This window comes from Camelus ferus, chromosome 7, assembly GCF_009834535.1.
Source record: "Camelus ferus isolate YT-003-E chromosome 7, BCGSAC_Cfer_1.0, whole genome shotgun sequence".
Taxonomy (NCBI): Eukaryota; Metazoa; Chordata; class Mammalia; order Artiodactyla; family Camelidae; genus Camelus; species Camelus ferus.
In genome coordinates this window covers 83,872,562-83,890,335 of record NC_045702.1, presented here as the reverse complement: position 1 = coordinate 83,890,335, position 17,774 = coordinate 83,872,562, and positions in this window count along the sequence as shown.

Here is a 17,774-nt window from a genome sequence, read left to right as displayed (position 1 = left end):
AGGGTAAGACGGGCACCTCCCCTGTGGCTCACAGTGGGCCCAGGCCCTCAAAGGTGAGCCCACGTAGTCTTGCTCCCCCGCCAGTGACCTGGCAGCTGGCGCCACCCAGAGATCAGCTCAAAGCGGGTCATGGGGTGGGGAGACCCCTGCCCTCAGATCCCACAAGGGCTGCTCCCGGTCTACACTGCCGGACCCCAAGGTCTGAGACCCCCAGAGAGGAAGCAGCTCCCCCTGCACTTGTGTTTTCTCACCTATGACACCAAGACGCCAACATATGATGTATCCAGGGAGCACCTGGCCCCTGACGCACTCCTCCCGAGGGCGCCCACCCCCGGCTGGAGTCCGCTGACTAGGCATCCGTACGTAGAGCTGTGGTCTGGTGTTCCTTCGTAGACCACCCCCATCTCCGTTCACAATTCTCTGTATCAGACTCTCCTGGGCCATTTACTGTGTGGCTTCCCTCTCCTGATCCAGCCCTGACTAAGTATTATCATGATACATATTCAGTACTTTTTCCTACTTGTAAAGATTTGAAAAGAACGTTCCCTTGACAATAAAGGAGCCTCTTCTCTAAGTGGAGGGCGTGCGAGCAAATGAGATCAGAGAAACACGGGGCGTCTTGGCTCCAGGCATCCCGCCCAGGAGCCAGCAATAGAGGAGGCGGGGTTCAGGGCGGGCTGACCTGTTCTGGGAGGTTTCCCCCTCAAAGCCGGAGACCTAGGGAGACCTGGTGGGGGGAGGCGAGCGGAGCCCTACAGGTGCACGGTGTTTGGCGCCCCCTTCCGGCAGACTGTGAAACACTGTAGCCCCTTTCTCTGAAGAACGGCACGTGATACCAGCTCCTAAAGCGGCAGAGGGTCTGGTCTGTCTGTAAGGAAGGTGGCGGCAGGGAGATCCCGCTTGGCTAGGAGATGGGGTCGGACTCCGCTGGGCCCAGCTGCTTCTCAGGGCCCAGGACTCAACTCTTTGTTATTATTTTTTTATGTGTGTACTTTTAGAAGTTTAAAAGAATGTATACTTTCTTAGGAGTCTAAGGACCCTAGAAGTCATCAACTCTATTCAAGTGCGAATGTAGAAGAAAGGGGAAACTTAGTCTAGACCTTGTCATAAAAATACTTGTCCAAAAAAAGCTTCTTTTGCATAGCACAGGGAACTATGTTCAATGTCTTGTAATCACTTGTAATGGAAAAAAAGATGAAAACAAATATATGTATATATATGCATGACTGGGACATTGTGCTGCACACCAGAAACTGACACATTGAAACTGACTGTACTTCAGTAGAAAAAAAGTACTTGTCTTTTTTTTTTTTTTCTGAAGTGAATTAAATACTTACATAGGAGTTTTTATTAGAAGGTTTTATAACAAGATCTACAACTCACTTTTATCATGGGTCATGTACTGGGGGTGCAGAAATAGCTCCTTAACATAGAAATGGATTTTGTAATGCTATCTATTCAAGTGATGCTGAGGACTATATTTTATTTCTATATAATATATCTCATTGGGATGAATTTTACTTGCTTCATGAATATCTAATGAGGAAATCTGCATGCCGAAGAGCATGAACTTTTTTTTTTAACACCTTTATTGTGGTATGATTCCTATACAGTAAACGGCACATATTTCAGATGTACAATTTGATGAATTTTGATAGAGGTCTACACCCATGAAACCACCACCACAATCAAGATAGCTAACATTTCCATCACTGCTCAAGAGGTGCGATTTTCAAATTCCCAATGTATCCCTTCCCACCCCTTTTAGCACCTGGTAACCATAAGTTTGTTCTCTATGTCTGTGAGTCTGTTTCTGCTTTGTAGATAACTTCATTTGTGTCCTTTTTTTTTTAGATTCCACATGTAAGCAATATCATATGGTGTTTTTCTTTCTTTTTGGCTTACTTCACTTGGAATGACAGCCTCTAGCTCCATCCATGTTGTTGCAAATAGCATTATTTTTATGGCTGAGTAGTATTCCATTGTATATATGTACCACATCTTCTTTATCCAGTTATCTGTCGATGGACATTTGGGTTGTTTCCACATCTTGGCTATTATAAATAGCCTGTTATTATTTTTGTTGTTGTTTAAAACACACATCACAGAAAATTTACCATCCTAACCATTTTTCAGTGTACAGTGGCATTGAGCAAATTCACATGCTGTGCAGACACTCACCTCCAGAGCTTTTTCATCTTCCCAAACTCTGCCCCCATTAAACTTTAATTCCCTTTATCCCCTCTTGCACCCCTGGCACCCACCGTTCTACTTTCTGTCTCTGCGAATCTGACTACTGAGGTACCTCCTAAGTGAGCTCGCACAGCATTTATCCTTTTGTATCTGGCTTATTTCATTTAGCATAGTATCTTCCAGGTTCATGCATGTTGCAGTGTGTGTCAGAGTTGCCTTCTGTTTTGAAGTCGAATAATATTCTACTCTATGTATACACCACACTTTGTTTATCTATTCAGGACTCACTTCCTTTTTAAGTGAACAAAGCAAGTTTCCTTTCATTTAATTTCATTTTGGTAAAATCTATCAGAAAATGTTTCAAGAAAAATAAACCAAAATGTTACCCATGGTCATTTCTGGATCTGAAGGGCTTTCAGGTGATTTTTTTAATATATTTTTATTGAAGTCTAGTCAGTTTACAGTGCTGTGTCAATTTCTGGTGTATAGCACAGTGCTTCGGTCATATAGGAACATACATATATTCGTTTTCATATTCTTTTTCACTATAAGTTACTACAAGATATTGAATATAGTTCCCTGTGCTATACAGTATAAACTTATTGTTTGTCTATTTTATATATATTAGTTAGTATCTGCAAATCTTGAACTCCCAATTTATCCCTTCCCACCCTCTCCCCGCTCTGGTAACTGTAAGTTTGTTTTCTTTGTCTGTGAGTCTGTTTCTATTTTGTAAATAAGTTCGTTTTGCTTTGTTTTGTTTTTAGATTCCACATATGAGCCATCTCATATGGTATTTTTCTTTCTCTTTCTCCCTTACTTCACTTAGAATGACGTTCTCCAGGTCTATCCATGTTGCTGCAAATGGCATTATTTTATTCTTTTTTATGGCTGAGTAGTATTCAGTTGTATCAATATGCCACAGCTTCTTTATCCAGTCATCTGTCAATGGACATTCAGGCTGTTTCCATGTCTTGGCTATCGTAAATAGTGCTGCTATAAACATTGGGGTGCCGGTGTCTTTTTGAATTAAGGTTCCCTCTGGATATAAGCCCAGGGGCGGGATTCCTGGGTCACATGGTAAGTCTATTCCTAGTCTTTTGAGGAATCTCCATCCTGTTTTCCACAGTGGCTGCACCAAACTGCATTCCCACCAGCAGTGTAGGAGGGTTCCCTTTTCTCCACAGCCTCTGCAGCATTTATTGTTTGTGGACTTTTGAATGATGGCCATTCTGACTGGTGCGAGGTGACACCTCATTACAGTTCTGATTTGTATTTCTCTGATAATTCACAATATTGAGCATTTTTTCATGTGCCTATTGGCCATTTCTATGTGGTTTTTAATTTATATTCTTTTCTATTTGTGTTTTCTCATTTTGTTGTAGTGCTGTATGTGGCATGCAGTAGGTTTTATGTAATAGATGTGCTGTGAGAGCTTGCATTTATATTCTTAAGTGTGTGTGAACATGTGTGTGTTATGTGCCTGCATCTAAATGTGTGTGGTTATTGGGTGCGTGTGGATGTCTGTGTGGATGAGTATGTGCAGTGTGTGTGTGTGTGTGTGTGTGTGTGTGTGCAGTGTGTGACTTGTGTGATATGCATGTGCTGTGAGTGTAGCTGGGGGTGTGCATGTGTATCTTGGTCACATCTGCAAAGTCCCTCTGCCACATCAGGTGACATATTCTGTGAGTGACGTAAGTGTGGTCTTGGCAGAACTCTGTGGACCCCACTTGGACCCAATGAGCACAGTTCTTTCCTAGACTTAATCTCCTCCTTCCGCAGGACCTGACCCTTAGCCTGTTGACCCCCTTCCAACCTCTGCCCTGCTCCTGCCCAGTGACACATGCAAAAGGTGTGAGCTGATGTCGTGGCCAGTTTGGAACACGGTTCATGCTTCTCTGATCCTTGTGAGCTCAAAGGTAGATGCGACAGTGACATCAGCTGCCTGATCTCTCCCAGGGCTGGAGGAGCACTTTGGAAACTGGGGGGGGGGGGGGGGGGGGGAAGAACGCTGAGAGTTGAAGGGATGTTCTTTGGGGACCCACCTTTCTTCTTTTGTAGGAGGATGCAGCCCTCAGTACAGAGACCCTGGGGACAGAAGAAGAGGCAGGAAACCCCTTCCCACATGACATTGCAAAGCAAGAACCAGTTCTTTCGAGGCCACAGGGCCCCAGGTGCCCAGCTGTGCCCCAGGACAGTCTCAGGGAGGGGGGCTCTGCAGATGCTTGCCTGGGAGCACTCTAGCAGTACAATCCCCCGATGGTTTGGTTTTTATGTCATGGATCCCTGAAAAGAAGTGAAACACAAAGAGGAGAACCAGCGTGGTTAGCAAAATAATGGCCCCAAAGATGTCCTTGCCCTGATCCCCAGAACCTGGGAATGTCACCTGATGTGGCAGAGGGACTTTGCAGATGTGACCAAGGTACAGACCTTGAGATGGGAAGATCACCCAGGAGTGTCTGGATGGGACCAACATATCACATGGACCCCTCAGTCAGGGAACCCTTCTTGCTGGGTCAGAGAGATGAGAGGGGAGGAGGAGGCACAAGAAGGACTCAACCCACCATTGCTGGCTTCGAAGATGGACAACTGGGCCACCAGCCAAGAACCATGGGTGGCCTCAAAAGCTGACAGTCAGTGAGGAACAGGTCCTACAACCACAAGGAAGTGAATTCTGCCAATGACTCAAATAAGCAAGGAGGATTGCAAGAGTTTCTCTCCATCATCCCTGTCGCTGCAGGCAAGTCAAGCACCACTGGGTCTGCAGGGTCAAGGCTCAAGTGGACAGTCACTTTGCACCACAGGCTGGCCTGGCCCCGGAATTCCCTCTCGCTCTGGCTCCACTGAAAATGGGCAGCACAAAGACAAGGAAGCAAGGTAAATGTTCATTGACATAACTGGATAAAGAAGTTGTGGTATATTTCTACAATGGAATACTATTCAGCCATAAAAACTGACAACATAACGCCATTTGCACCAACATGGATGGATCTGGAGATCGTCATTCTTAATGAAGTAAGCCAGAAAGAGAAGTAAAATTACCATATATCACTTACATGTGGAATTTAAAAAAAGAAAAAAGAGGACACTAATGAGCTCATCTACAAAACAGAAACAGACTCGCAGACATAGTAAACAATCTTATGGTTACCGGGGGAAACGGGGCAGGAAAGGATAATTCGGGGAGTTTGAGATTTGCAAATGTTAACCACTATATATAAAAATAGATAAAAAAAAAAACAAATTTCTTCTGTAGAGCACAGGGACCTATATTCAGAATCTTGTAATAACTTTTAATGAAAATGAATATATGTATATATGCATGACTGGGACATTGTGCTGCACACCAGAAACTGACATGTTGTAACTGACTATATTTCAGTTTGGAAAAAATGGGCAGCAAAGATTCAGGAAGAAGGCTGCTCCTGCGGGAGGAGGAGCAGACCGACCTGGAGAGTCTGAATTCTTAGCCTCACGTGAGTGAGTCACCTGGATGTCCCTCGTTTCCACTTCAGGACCCTACTCTGTGGGAGTCGGGGTTCATTACACGGAAACTAGGAAATGCGGGAGCACAAAAGGAACACTGTGACTGCCCAAGATAACCACGGCAGGGACCACTGTCAGGGCTGGACCACGAAGGAGGAGGCAGCTGTCAGAAGCAGGAGCTCAGGGCCTGAAGAGGCTGTGAGGCGGGCAGCACCCCTACACAGTCAGTGCTTTGGAGTCTGCAGAGGAGCACCCCCTGGGCCTCCAAGGAAAGGTCAGCGGAGGGGCCCCGCTGAGCGCCAATGCCCAAGGCCAGCTCCAGGGTCCTGGAAAAAAGATGGAAGCTGGTGCCAACAGCCACTGCAGGAATGACTCTGCCAAGACAAAACAGAGGGATCTCTCCTTTCCTCTCCTTTGGCCTCCCGTCTCCCTCTGATGCCTCCTGCTGCAGAATCTAACTGGAAGCCAGCTGGCCATGCAGCCTCGGAAATGCGGCTCTCAGATCCCTCGCTGTGTGTGGCTATTTAGATTTAATGAACTACTGTGAAATAAGTTACAAGTTCAGTTTCCCAGGGGCACTGGTCCTGCTAATACTCAAGAGCCTTATGTGACTGTATACCGGACACCCTTCCACCACTGGAGAAAGTTCTGCGAGGCAGTTCATAGGGGCAGGCAGGCCGGCGGCAATCCATGATAAGGTGGAAACGGCACAGGTGGGACCAGGTGCAAACCAGCTGTCAAGCTTCCCTTCTTCCATGACGCTCTTATCCCCAAAATGTCTCCTGGGGGCAGGGAGGGGCGCCACCTCCCCAAACCTCCCTTCTCAGGCTTGAGGAGTATGTGCGTTTCCAGGATGCAAGGCAGAGGTGATCGCATCCTTGGCCCAAATCCAGCCCGCAGGAGAGGCCGAGACCACGCCCTCCCTCAGTCTCCCTGGTCCCCTGTCAGGACACCCGACGCCCTGGGGCTGCCTGTCCTCTCGGGCCACAGCTCTTGCAGCCCCTCAGACACAGCTATGCTCCCCCCCCTTCCCTGGGGGCCAGCAGAGAGGCTGGCACACTCACCCCCTGCCCCAACCTTCTGCCCCTAACCCTCCCCTCCAATCACCGCTTTCACATCCAGACTTTCCCACTGTAAAGGAGCTTTCTTGTCCCAGCTGGACCTTGACAGATATTCCATCTGAACTCCACATTAGTGATGCTAGACCTGATCCTTCAGTAACAATAACCTAATTACCTGATCAACAACCTGATGTGCATGAAGTCCCTTGGTACCACATGGTGGAGCCCGGCTTGTCCAAGTGCTCTGGCTCCGAATCCTGGCCTGCTCCCCTCCACACCTCTTTGGCTGAGATGAAAAAAACCCTGTCATCTGTTTCCTGTGGGGTGCATGCTCCTTGAACAGTGCTTAGTACAAAGTATGCACCCAATGCATACCTGCTGAGTGAGTGGATGGATGAGCAGTGGTCATGTCCGTCCCGCCCTCCCCGGCTGGCAGATGGCTCAGCCTGTCAAAGCTCGTGAGCAAGAGTGACATCTTATCTGCATTTTGAGAAGTAACTGGAGGCTGGACCCCGAAGCACAAGGTCATAGCAAGTGGCGGGTGGGGGAGACGGTGGGGAGTGGAAGTGAGGTATTTAGAGATAACACTGGCTAGAAACTTGGCTAGAAACCCCCAGGGTTCGGGCCAGGCTCATTGGGGTAGAGATGTAGGCTTGGCAGGAGAGGGGCAGGCCGGAGCTCGGAGGTGAGGCAGGGCTGGCTGGGGGTGCGCTGTGCAGCAACCCCCGCAAAGCAGAGGGCTCAGCTGCTGGCCGCCAGGTCCTCGCCATTTAGAGGCTGGGTGCGGAGGTTAAGCCAGTGTGAATGAAAAATACTGCCGGCCATATCAGTAAACAGAGAATGCTGTGACCATCAAGTCATCAGCTGCTACCACCCCCCACCCCCACACACACAGTGAGCAGAGGGAACTCAGGATGCAGACAAGCAGGCAGCCTGGCCTCTGCAGCCACCCCCAACAGTGCACCCCCAGGGAACTCAGGATGTGGGAGCACAGGACACTGGCCCTCGAGAGCTAGGTGCACATCAAAGGAGCGATTTCAATGAGCCCAGACCCCTGCACCCTCCCATACATAGAAGAGTGCTGAATTCTATAACTTGAAATGTCTGGTTTTCTTTATTTAACAGTAATCTTTTGATGTCCCGACTACCTGGTCTTTGTTGCAAAAACTCATATCCTGGTTTCTCCCTTGCCACTTTGGAGCAGTCCCTCAGGGTGACTGAGAGACTCTCATCCCGGGCTTGAGTCCTCAGAAACGTCTGCCAAATAAAGCATAACTGTTAACTTTTAGGCTGTGCATTTTATTTCAGTCAACACCAGCAGGTGTCAGGCAGGAAGGGGCTGCCAGGGACAAGAGGAAAGCCAGGGGCGCTGGGTGTCGCAGTGGGCACAAGAGGGCCACACACCACAGGGGGCAGGAGGATGAGGACCGAGGACGCCCACAGAAGTCACCAGAGCCTTGGCAGGAGCAGATTCAGGGCTGGCAAGGTCTGCCGTCCCTGCACTGAGCCTGGAGGGGAGAGCCATGTGAGTTCTCTCCAGCCATGAGGGACCTCTGCTCCTCTGTTCAGGCGTCCTTGTGCCTTCTCTGTGCATTTAGCGCTGGTGACTTTTTTTTCTTACCATTTTTTGGGAGGGAGTGGTAATTAAGTTTATTTATTTATCTTAGTGGAGATACTGGGGATTGAACCCAGGACCTCGTGCATGCTAAATGTGCACTCGACCACTGAGCTATGCCCCCACCATTAGCACTGCTGACGTCTTATTCTTGGAAACCACCGGCTCCTTCCCCCTTAGCCTCTGGGGCCCTCCTCCTCCAGTTCTGCTCCCCTGATTCGCTGTACCTTCTGCCTCCACCTGGCTCTGCCCCCAACTCCACACGCCAAGACCAAGCTCAGGGGCCACCTCCTCTGAGCAGCCGTCCTGGGCTCCTTCCTCGACCCACCACTTCTGGGTTCAGGGCCCTCCCTGGTCACATCTCTCTGTTCTCACATCTGGTAGCCCCAATCCACCTTCTCCCCAGCTTGGGAAATGAGTTTTACCATCAAGTGCCTGTCAATTTGAATAAAACTGCCAGGCAGCATGAGAAGTGGAAAACACTAGTTGCCGAGAAATGGAGCCCAAATGCCGGTCCTTCCTCATCTAGCTGCGTGCTTCCCCACTCTGTGATACAGCACGTTTCTTTTTGCCACGCAAATGCTTTTTTAATTTTTTAAAAATTAGACTCATGTAAAACAATATAATATCAAAGACGTCAAATTTTTTTTTACTTAATTTGTTATGATTATTCCACCACTTGGTAATTGCAAAACCTTTTTATAAAGTTAAAGAGCGGCAGAGTGAAAAATACCTTTGTTTCTTGCCTTCAATCTACACCCAGTGAAACATCCACAACTGAACAAAGATTCCTCTGCCTAACACAACAGGACAGGGAGAACTCCACACATCAGTACATCCAAAGGTGAGTGGATTGGAACAGAGGAGGCAGAATGGTGGAGTTGGTGCCTGCAACCCTCGCCCTTGGCAGCTGAGTTGTCCACGACCCCCAACCCCAGCCACAGCGGCAGAGCCCACAAACCCTACAACATCAGACACAGTAGAGGTGCCTGTGGACCCCGGCTCCCCTCCCCCTCCACAGCGGAACCTGCGTCTCAAGGGATGCGGGATGAAAGGAAAGCCCCCACCAATTCCAGTGATGACAGCAGCTCTGGCACTGAGCTGGAAGCACAAGAAGCGACAACAAAGCACAAGAGCCACTCCCCTTACACAGCCGGTGGAAGCTGGAAAGTGCCCTCAAATAGAACCAGAGTCCGCTCAGCTAAGAGAAACCAAAAACTTGTGCAGTAGCGCCACCTGTCGGAAGACAAAAGAAAGACCTCTAACTCCAACCCTGTCATTTAATACCAAATGCTCCTGCAAAGGAATAGTTCATCCAACATGCGGAGCCACAGTAACACTGCTCAAGGTAACAAGAGACAAAGATGGACATTATGTATTGACAAAGGAGACAATTCATCAAGAAGACAAAATAGTGATTAATATATATGCATCTAACATAGGAGAGCCGAAATACATAAAGCAATGATTAACAGTCCTGAAGGGAGAAATTGACAGCAACACAATAATAGTAGGGGACTTTAACACCGCACTTACATCGGTGGAGAGATCACCCAGACAGAAAGCAACAAGGAAACAGCGGGGTTAAGTAAAACATTAGACCAGATGGATCTGACAGATTTGTACAGAACATTTCATCCAAATACAGCAGAATACACAAGTGCACGTGGAACTTTCTCAAGGATAGATATGTGGAGATTGTTAGACTCATAGAAGCAGAGAACTGATTGGTGGCTGCCGGCCACAGGCAGGTGAGGGAAACAGTGGTGGGTGTTGGTCAAAGAGTACAAACTTCCAGTTATGAGACGAGGAAGTCCTGGGGATACAGTGTACAGCATGGTAATTATAGTTAACAATACTGTATTATACACTTGAAGGTTGCTGAGAGTATATCTTAAATGTTCTCACTGAAAAAAAAAGAAATGATAATTATGTGAGGTGATGGAGGTGTTAACTAAAAAAAAGAAAGAAATAGCAACAAAGTATTATGGGTAAAATTTTGTCAATGACAAATCATTACAAGATGGTTGATTGAAATTCTTATTCACAGGAGTATAACCTTTCAAAATTATATTGAATAATTACAATTATAACTTATATAATATTGTACCTCAACTACACTTCAATAAAAATATACATCTGCTATGAACGAGGGCATTCTTCTAAATAACCATAGTGAAATTATCTTAACAGGATATTTAACTTCATATATTACCTAACAAAAATCTCTATATTAAAATTTAAAAAAACGAAAAAGAAATACTTACTCACTGAATTAATTCAATTGCTTTTCACTCTTTAAAATTGCCTAAATTAAATTGCCTTAAGGATGATTTCATTCATAGTCTCTCGGAGTGCTGTGAGGTTTTCAATAAGTCTCCCTCATTCAGGTTTTGAATTTAACAAATGTATTGAAGAGGAAGTAAATTTCATTTCTAGTGCCACTGTATACACAATAATTGAACTGTTTGATGATAATTTTTGAGAAAGAATAAAGGCAAGGGTGGGAAGGGATAAATCGTGAGTTTGACATTTGCAGATACTAACTACTATATATAAAATAGATAAACAACAAGTTTCTACTGTACAGCACAGGGAACTATATTCAATATCTTGTAGTAACCTATAATGAAAAGGAATATGAAAATGAACGTATGTATGTGTATGTATGACTGAACTATTATGCTGAACCCCAGAAATTGAAATAACATTGTAAACTGACTATACTTAAATAAAGAATTAATGAGGCTAGGAAAAAAAAAGACTTCGAGCAGTCCACCTCCAATTGCAGGATAGCGTGAGTGAATTTCAGGCTATTACATATAAAGCTACTATAAAAAATCATGTACTGGTTTGGTGAGGAAGTAAGTTTTTATTTCTCTGGGATAAATGCCCAGGAGTGTGATTTTCAGGCCATATGGTAAGTGTGTGTTCCACTTTTGATGAAACTGCAATGTTTTCTAAAGTAGCTGTAGCACAAGAGATCCAGTTTCTCCACATCGTTGCCAGCATTTCGTGTTGTCATTATTTTTTATTCACCTGTTCTTATAAGTATGTGCGTGATGCTATCGCACCATGGCCTTAATTTGCATTTGCCTGATGTCTGGTGATGTTGAACATCTTTTCTTGTGCTTATTTGCTGTCTGTGTATCCTCTTCGGTGAGATGTCTCCACATATCTTTTGTCCATTTTCTAACTGGATTATTTGATTTTTGAGTTTTGAGAGTTCTTTACATATTTTAGATACATCATTTGTCAGGTATGCGGTTTGCACGTATTTTCTCCAAGACTATAGCTTCTTTTCATCCTCTCAGCATTCACTGAACAAAAGTTTATAATTTTGATGAAGTCCAATTTGTCAATTTTTTTCTTCTATGGATTGTGCTTTTTGGTGTCAAGTTGAAGAACCTGAAGATCCTAAAGATTTTCTCCTGTACTTTTCCTAAAAGTTTTACACTTTTACATTTTGCATTTAAATCTATGATGCATTTGGGGTTCATTTTTATATAAGGTGTGAGATATATGCCAACATTTATCTTTTGCCTACATCTGTCCAGTTGGTCCAGTACCACTGATTAAAAAGGTTTTCCTTCCTTCCACTGAATTGCTTTTGCACCTTTGTCAAATAAACAGGTGGCTGTATCTGCGTGGGGCTACTTTTGGATTCTCTATTTTGTTCCATTGTCGTTCCATGTGTCTGTCCCTTGGTCAAACCACACCATCTTGATTGTTACAGCTACTTAAGTCTTTAATCAGGTAGAGTGATTGCTCCCTCTTTATTCTTTTTCAAAGTTGTCGACTCTAGTTCCTTTGCTTTTACGTATAAATTTTAGAATAACCGTGTCTATATTTACCAAAAATCTTGCTGGGATTTTGACAGGAATTGTGTTGTAGAATGCATTCTTTATGAAGTCAAGGAAATTCCCTTTTTTCCTAACTTTCTGTGAGTTGTTAAAATAAAAACTCACTTCATTTAGTATGACATATGTCTTTAATGCATCAATGTATATGATCATATTATTTTTCTTCTTTACCCTGTTAATATGGTAGATTACACTGACTAGTTTTCAAATATTGAACCAGCCTTGGATTCCTGGAGTAAACTCACTTGGTAATGATGTATACTTCTTTTTATATATCACTGATATCCATGTTCTAGTATCCTGTCGAGGATTCTGTATCTGTATTAATGACAGATATTAATCTGGGCTGTGTGTGTGTGTGTGTGTGTGTGTGTGTTTGTGTGTGTGTGTGTTATACTGTCAGGTTTCGAGATCAATGTAATACAAGTCTTATAAAATGATTTGGTAAGTGTTCCCTTCCATTCTATTTTCTGGAATTGATTCTGTAAAATCGATGTTCATTCTTCTTTAAATGTTTCGTAGAAATCTCTAGTGAAATCATCTGGGCCTGGGGATTTCTTTTTCAGGAATTTTAACTTGAAAATTCCATTCCCTTAATCGTTATCTTTTTCATATTGGGTGACTTTTACTTTGTGCTTGTTGAGAAATTGGTCAAATGGACTTGTACAAATGTAGAATTGTTCTCAGTATTCCCTTATTGTCCCTTTTGTAGTGAAATTCCTGTTTCATTACTGATGTTGGTCACTGTCTTCCCTCTTTCTGTCTTTGTCAGTCTTGTTAAAGGTTTGTGAATTTTATTGCTCTTTTCAAAACCAAATGTGGTTTTTTGTTTGGGGTTTTGGGGGGGTTCTTTTTTTATTGAAGTATAGTCCATTTACAATGTTGTGTTAATTTCTAGTGTACAACATAGTGATTCAAATATATATATGTTTACATTCATATTCTTTTTCATTATAGCTATTACAAGGTATTGAACATGATTCTCCGTGCTATACAGTAGAACCTTGCTATTTATCTACTTTATATATAGTAGTTAGTATCTGCAAATCCCAAACTCCCAATTTATCCCTCCCCCCCTCTTTCCCCTCTGTTAACCATAAGTTTGTTTTCCATGTCTGTGAGTCTGTTTCTGTTTTGTAAATAAGTTCATTGTTTGTTTGTGGTTTTTTTTGTTTTTAGATTTCACATATAAGTGATATCATATGGTATTCTTTCTCTTTCTGGCTCACTTCACTCAGTATGATGATTTCCAAGTCCATCCATTTTGCTGCAAATGGCATTATTTTATTATTTTTTATGGCTGAGTAGTGTGTATATATATATATATATATATATACACATACATATATACCACAGCTTCTTTATCCAGTCATCTGTCAGTGAACATTTAGGTTGTTTCCATGTCTTGGCTATTGTAAATAGTGCTGCTGTGAACATTGGGGCAGGTGTCTTTTTGAATTAGAGTTCCCTCTGGATACATGCCCACAAATGAGATTGCTGGATCATATGGTTAAGTCTATTTTTAGTTTTTTGAGGAATCTCCAGACTGTTTTCCATAATTGCTGCACCAAACTGCATTCCCACCAGCAGTGTAGGAGGGTTCCCCTTTATCCACAGCCTCTCCAGCATTTGTCATTTGTGGACTTCTGAATGATGGCCATTCTGACTGGTGTGAGGTGATACCTCATTGTAGTTTTGATTTGCATTTCTCTGATAATTAGTGATATTGAGCATTTTTTCATGTGGCTATTGGCCATTTGTATGTCTTCACTGGAGAAATATTTGTTTAGGTCTTCTGATCAGTTTTTGATTGGGTTGTTTGGCTGGGTTTTTTTATATTAGCTGTGTAAGCTGCTTGGATAGTTTAGAAATTAATCCATCAGTCACATCATTTGCAAATATTTTCTCCCATTCTGTAGGTTGTCTTTTCCTTTTGTTTATAGCTCCCTTTGCTGTGTGGTTTTTCTTTTTTGTGCTTAGTTTATTTTACTCTTACTTTTTCTGTTCTCAGTTTATTGATTTCTAGTTTTATCTTCATTATTTCCTCCCTTCTGCTCACTTTGGGTTTCCTTCTTTTTTTTTAGTTTCTTCAGGTGGGAGCTTAGATTATTGATTTGAGACTTTCCTTTCTTCTAAGCATTTAGTGCTATAAATTTTCCTCTGGGCACTGCTTTAGCTTCATCCTGCAAATTCTAATACATTGCATTTTCATTTTCATTCAGTTAACTATTTTTGCAATTTCCTTTGAGGCTTCCTTTTGACCTATGGATTATTTATAAATGTGTTGTTTAGTAACCAAGAGTTGGGAGTTTTTCCTGGTATTTTTCTGTTACTAATTTCTAGTTTAATTCCACTGTGGTCAGCTAACATACTCTGTGTGACTTCAATTGTTTTAAGTGTGTTGGTGCTTCTTTCGTGGCTCAGGAAATAGCCTATGTTGGTCTAATTTCCATGGGCATTAAAAAGAATGTGAATTTTACTTTTGGTCAATGGAGAATCCTATAAGTATCAAATATATTCTGTTGGATGATGGTGGTGTTGAGTTTTTCTGTATCCTTACTAATTTTCTGTGTAGTCATTCCACCAATTATTAAGAGAGGTATTCAAGTCTTCAATTTTAATATGGACTTGTCTTATTTCTCCTTAGACCTAGAAAGAGAAAGAGACAAAACCACAACTATAATAAGCATTCAGGCCTTTTAGAGGCTGTGGTAGCACACAGAGCCCTCTGCCCAGCTCCTGGCCCTTCCTGCCTTGGCCAAAGGCCAGCTAGTCTCTTCCCACCAATCACAGAAGAACACATAACCCTTCTTTGGGTCCCAGGCTCAAACCCAGAAAGTGAGAATGTGCTGCTTCAGGACCTGGTCAGTGGAGCCCCGAATTTTGCCCTCCACACATCACTGAAACTAAAAGAACAAAGAACAAAGATCAATGGTCATGTCAGGTTGGTCACTCTTCCTCCAGGATCAGGTCTCACATATGCCTGGATCACTCTTCTTATAGGAGAATTCATCCTAACACCATAACAGAAAGCAGAAAAAGCACACTGTGAATTCATATTTAGAAAATAGGTATTTCTCTAAAAGAAACATCTGCAGAATTACAGCTCTGCCAAGACAAGGGGTTCCTGCATTAGAGCCCCCACCCAGGTGTCCTACAGGAGAATCCCAGGCAAGGGCTGTGATCCATATTTTTAAGTTCCTGCAGGTGGTCCTGGGCTTGGAAATAGCTGATACAGAGAGAACAGTGCATACTTTTAACACTAAATATCACGTATCAATATCTTACTATACACCTGCTCTATCATCTGTGCTTTTGAATTCATCAATATATCATAAATGCCCTTCACTATTGACACCAGGGGGTCTCATTCCCAAGAACAAAATGAAAAATGAGATGAGGGGGCTGGGCTTACCAGAGCCAAAGCAGTGGTCTCCCCCCTCGACCCTTCAGAGGGTGTCAGCGCTCTTCAGCAAGACTGAGCACCAGCTCACACAGCCCTTTCATGAGTTAATTTCCTGAGTCCCCTATTTCTGCATTACACAAATACATCTGTAAATCTCTGCTGCAGACACCATGGAGGGCTGGGGTCCCAGGTGAACCTGGTTGCACACGGTTAGATGAATTTTCTGGGCCCAGTCATCCTAGCAGTGGTCTGCAGATGAGGGGCAGGGCAGGGGTGGTGCATGACCCCACCGAGGCCCTGGGCTGAACACACCTGAGCCACTTTCCCATCATGGTTCCTCCTCAGCAGGTGCGGGGCTCATAGGCTCCATTTACCGTGGTGTAAACTCGTGGTCCAGAGAGTCACCTCTATGCACAAACACTTAATAGTACCTTTTCAAGAGCATCCCTTGAGGCCCGGCTTCCAGCATGCACCTCAGAAACCACCAGAGTCTGGAGTCTGGTCAGGCCTTGGCAGGGGCCTCTATTGGTCCTAAACCTAGGGGCTGAGTCCACCCAATCCAGACCCTTCCTGGGGAGCCTCTAGGGAGGAAAAGAACTCACCTCGTCATTCTGGAAACTGATTGGACATCACAAGACTAAAGGCAAAGGCGTGTACACAAACGTGGACAGTGTGCTTCCCCCGAGGGTACAGAGGTTGCCTCAGGTGTATACCGGAACTGAACAAATGAGTGCAAATATTAGAGGAATGAGACCTGGGTTTCTCACTGTTAGAGGAAGAAGTTATTTATAAGGAGGACTAAAATGAGACCTGAGATGTGGGACTGGAATCAGAGGTATCAGTGTAAATGTGTGACTCTAAACATGCACACAAACAGACAGAGACAGAAATATATGTGTGTGCCCGCCCGTGGGTTAGCAGACATACACGTGATTCTTAGCCTGTCTGCTGAGAGGTCCTCATGGCAAGCTCAGCCCAGCAGCAGTGAGCACACCCAGAGCCCAGAACTTGGCTTCTAACAACCATTCCCTAACAAAAGAAACCAGGACATCTGGGGGAAATGATTCTTTCCGGGCATGAGGCAGGGAAAATGCAAGATGGGCCTGGAGCATCTTGGGGTGCCAGAAAGTAAGGGTGTGCTCAAAAAAAAAAGATGTGCTTGTCAAAAGGACACAGGCAAGTGATCTAAAGGCAGCCCTAACGGCCAGAGCTGGAGCAACTTAAGTGTTAAATAATCTAATAACTGATGAAGGAGGGACAGTTTTTCCTTACAGAAAACCTCAGTTAATAAATGTAGAAGGCAAGAGGAAAGACTAACCCACCCTCAGGCAAACACCACAGCAAGAAACGGTGCAGATGAGATCCACCAAGAAATCTAAAACTCCCGGGCCAAAGTTTGAGGGGAGCAAAGGTATCTGCATGATCTCAGATATATCCCCAAGATGTTTATTAACTACGAAGGGAAAGATAAGGTCACTTTACAGCATGGAGGCCTTCCAGAAAAGATCACTAGGACACATGTGTGGTTTCATACACTGAGGGGAGCCTGAGGGTCTCAGCAAGAAGGGATAGAGAGGCCGCATAAGATCTGGGCTTGTATTAGGTGATCTGAGGAGGATTTAAGAAAACAGGGCTTTGCTCTCGGCTGGAAGCTATAAGGAATCGGGAGTAATTCTGATTGAAGTCCTTAATGACTCTTTTGTTGAAAGAGGGCAGAGTAGAGCTAATGCTGTAATTGGTCAAAGAAGCAGCAATCGCGCGTATGAGCCAGGAAGGGGATATAGGGCATTTGGGGAGTCGTTCGTGTTTTCCTGAGTTCTGGAGTAGTCTTGTCTCCGTCTTGGTCTGTCCTTGTCACAAAGGGGCCCCATTGGGTGCTAATGTTCTATAGAGTTGTTTATGTCCAATAGAGAAGCCCCAGTCTTAGCTGTAGAAGCCAGGCCAGCTTCTGGAGTCACGGCCACCTGCCTCCTTCTCCACAGTGGGCGACCTGGCAAAGGCTGATGGACATCAACACCACCAATGAGACACACTGACCAAAAGAAAGCTGTCATGGCCACATTAATATCAGGTCAGTGCTGTCTTGCCAGCTGGTGGGCTTAGACGTCTGTCGCCCCCGGGAAGTGGCCACAGCAAAGCCTCTATTCATG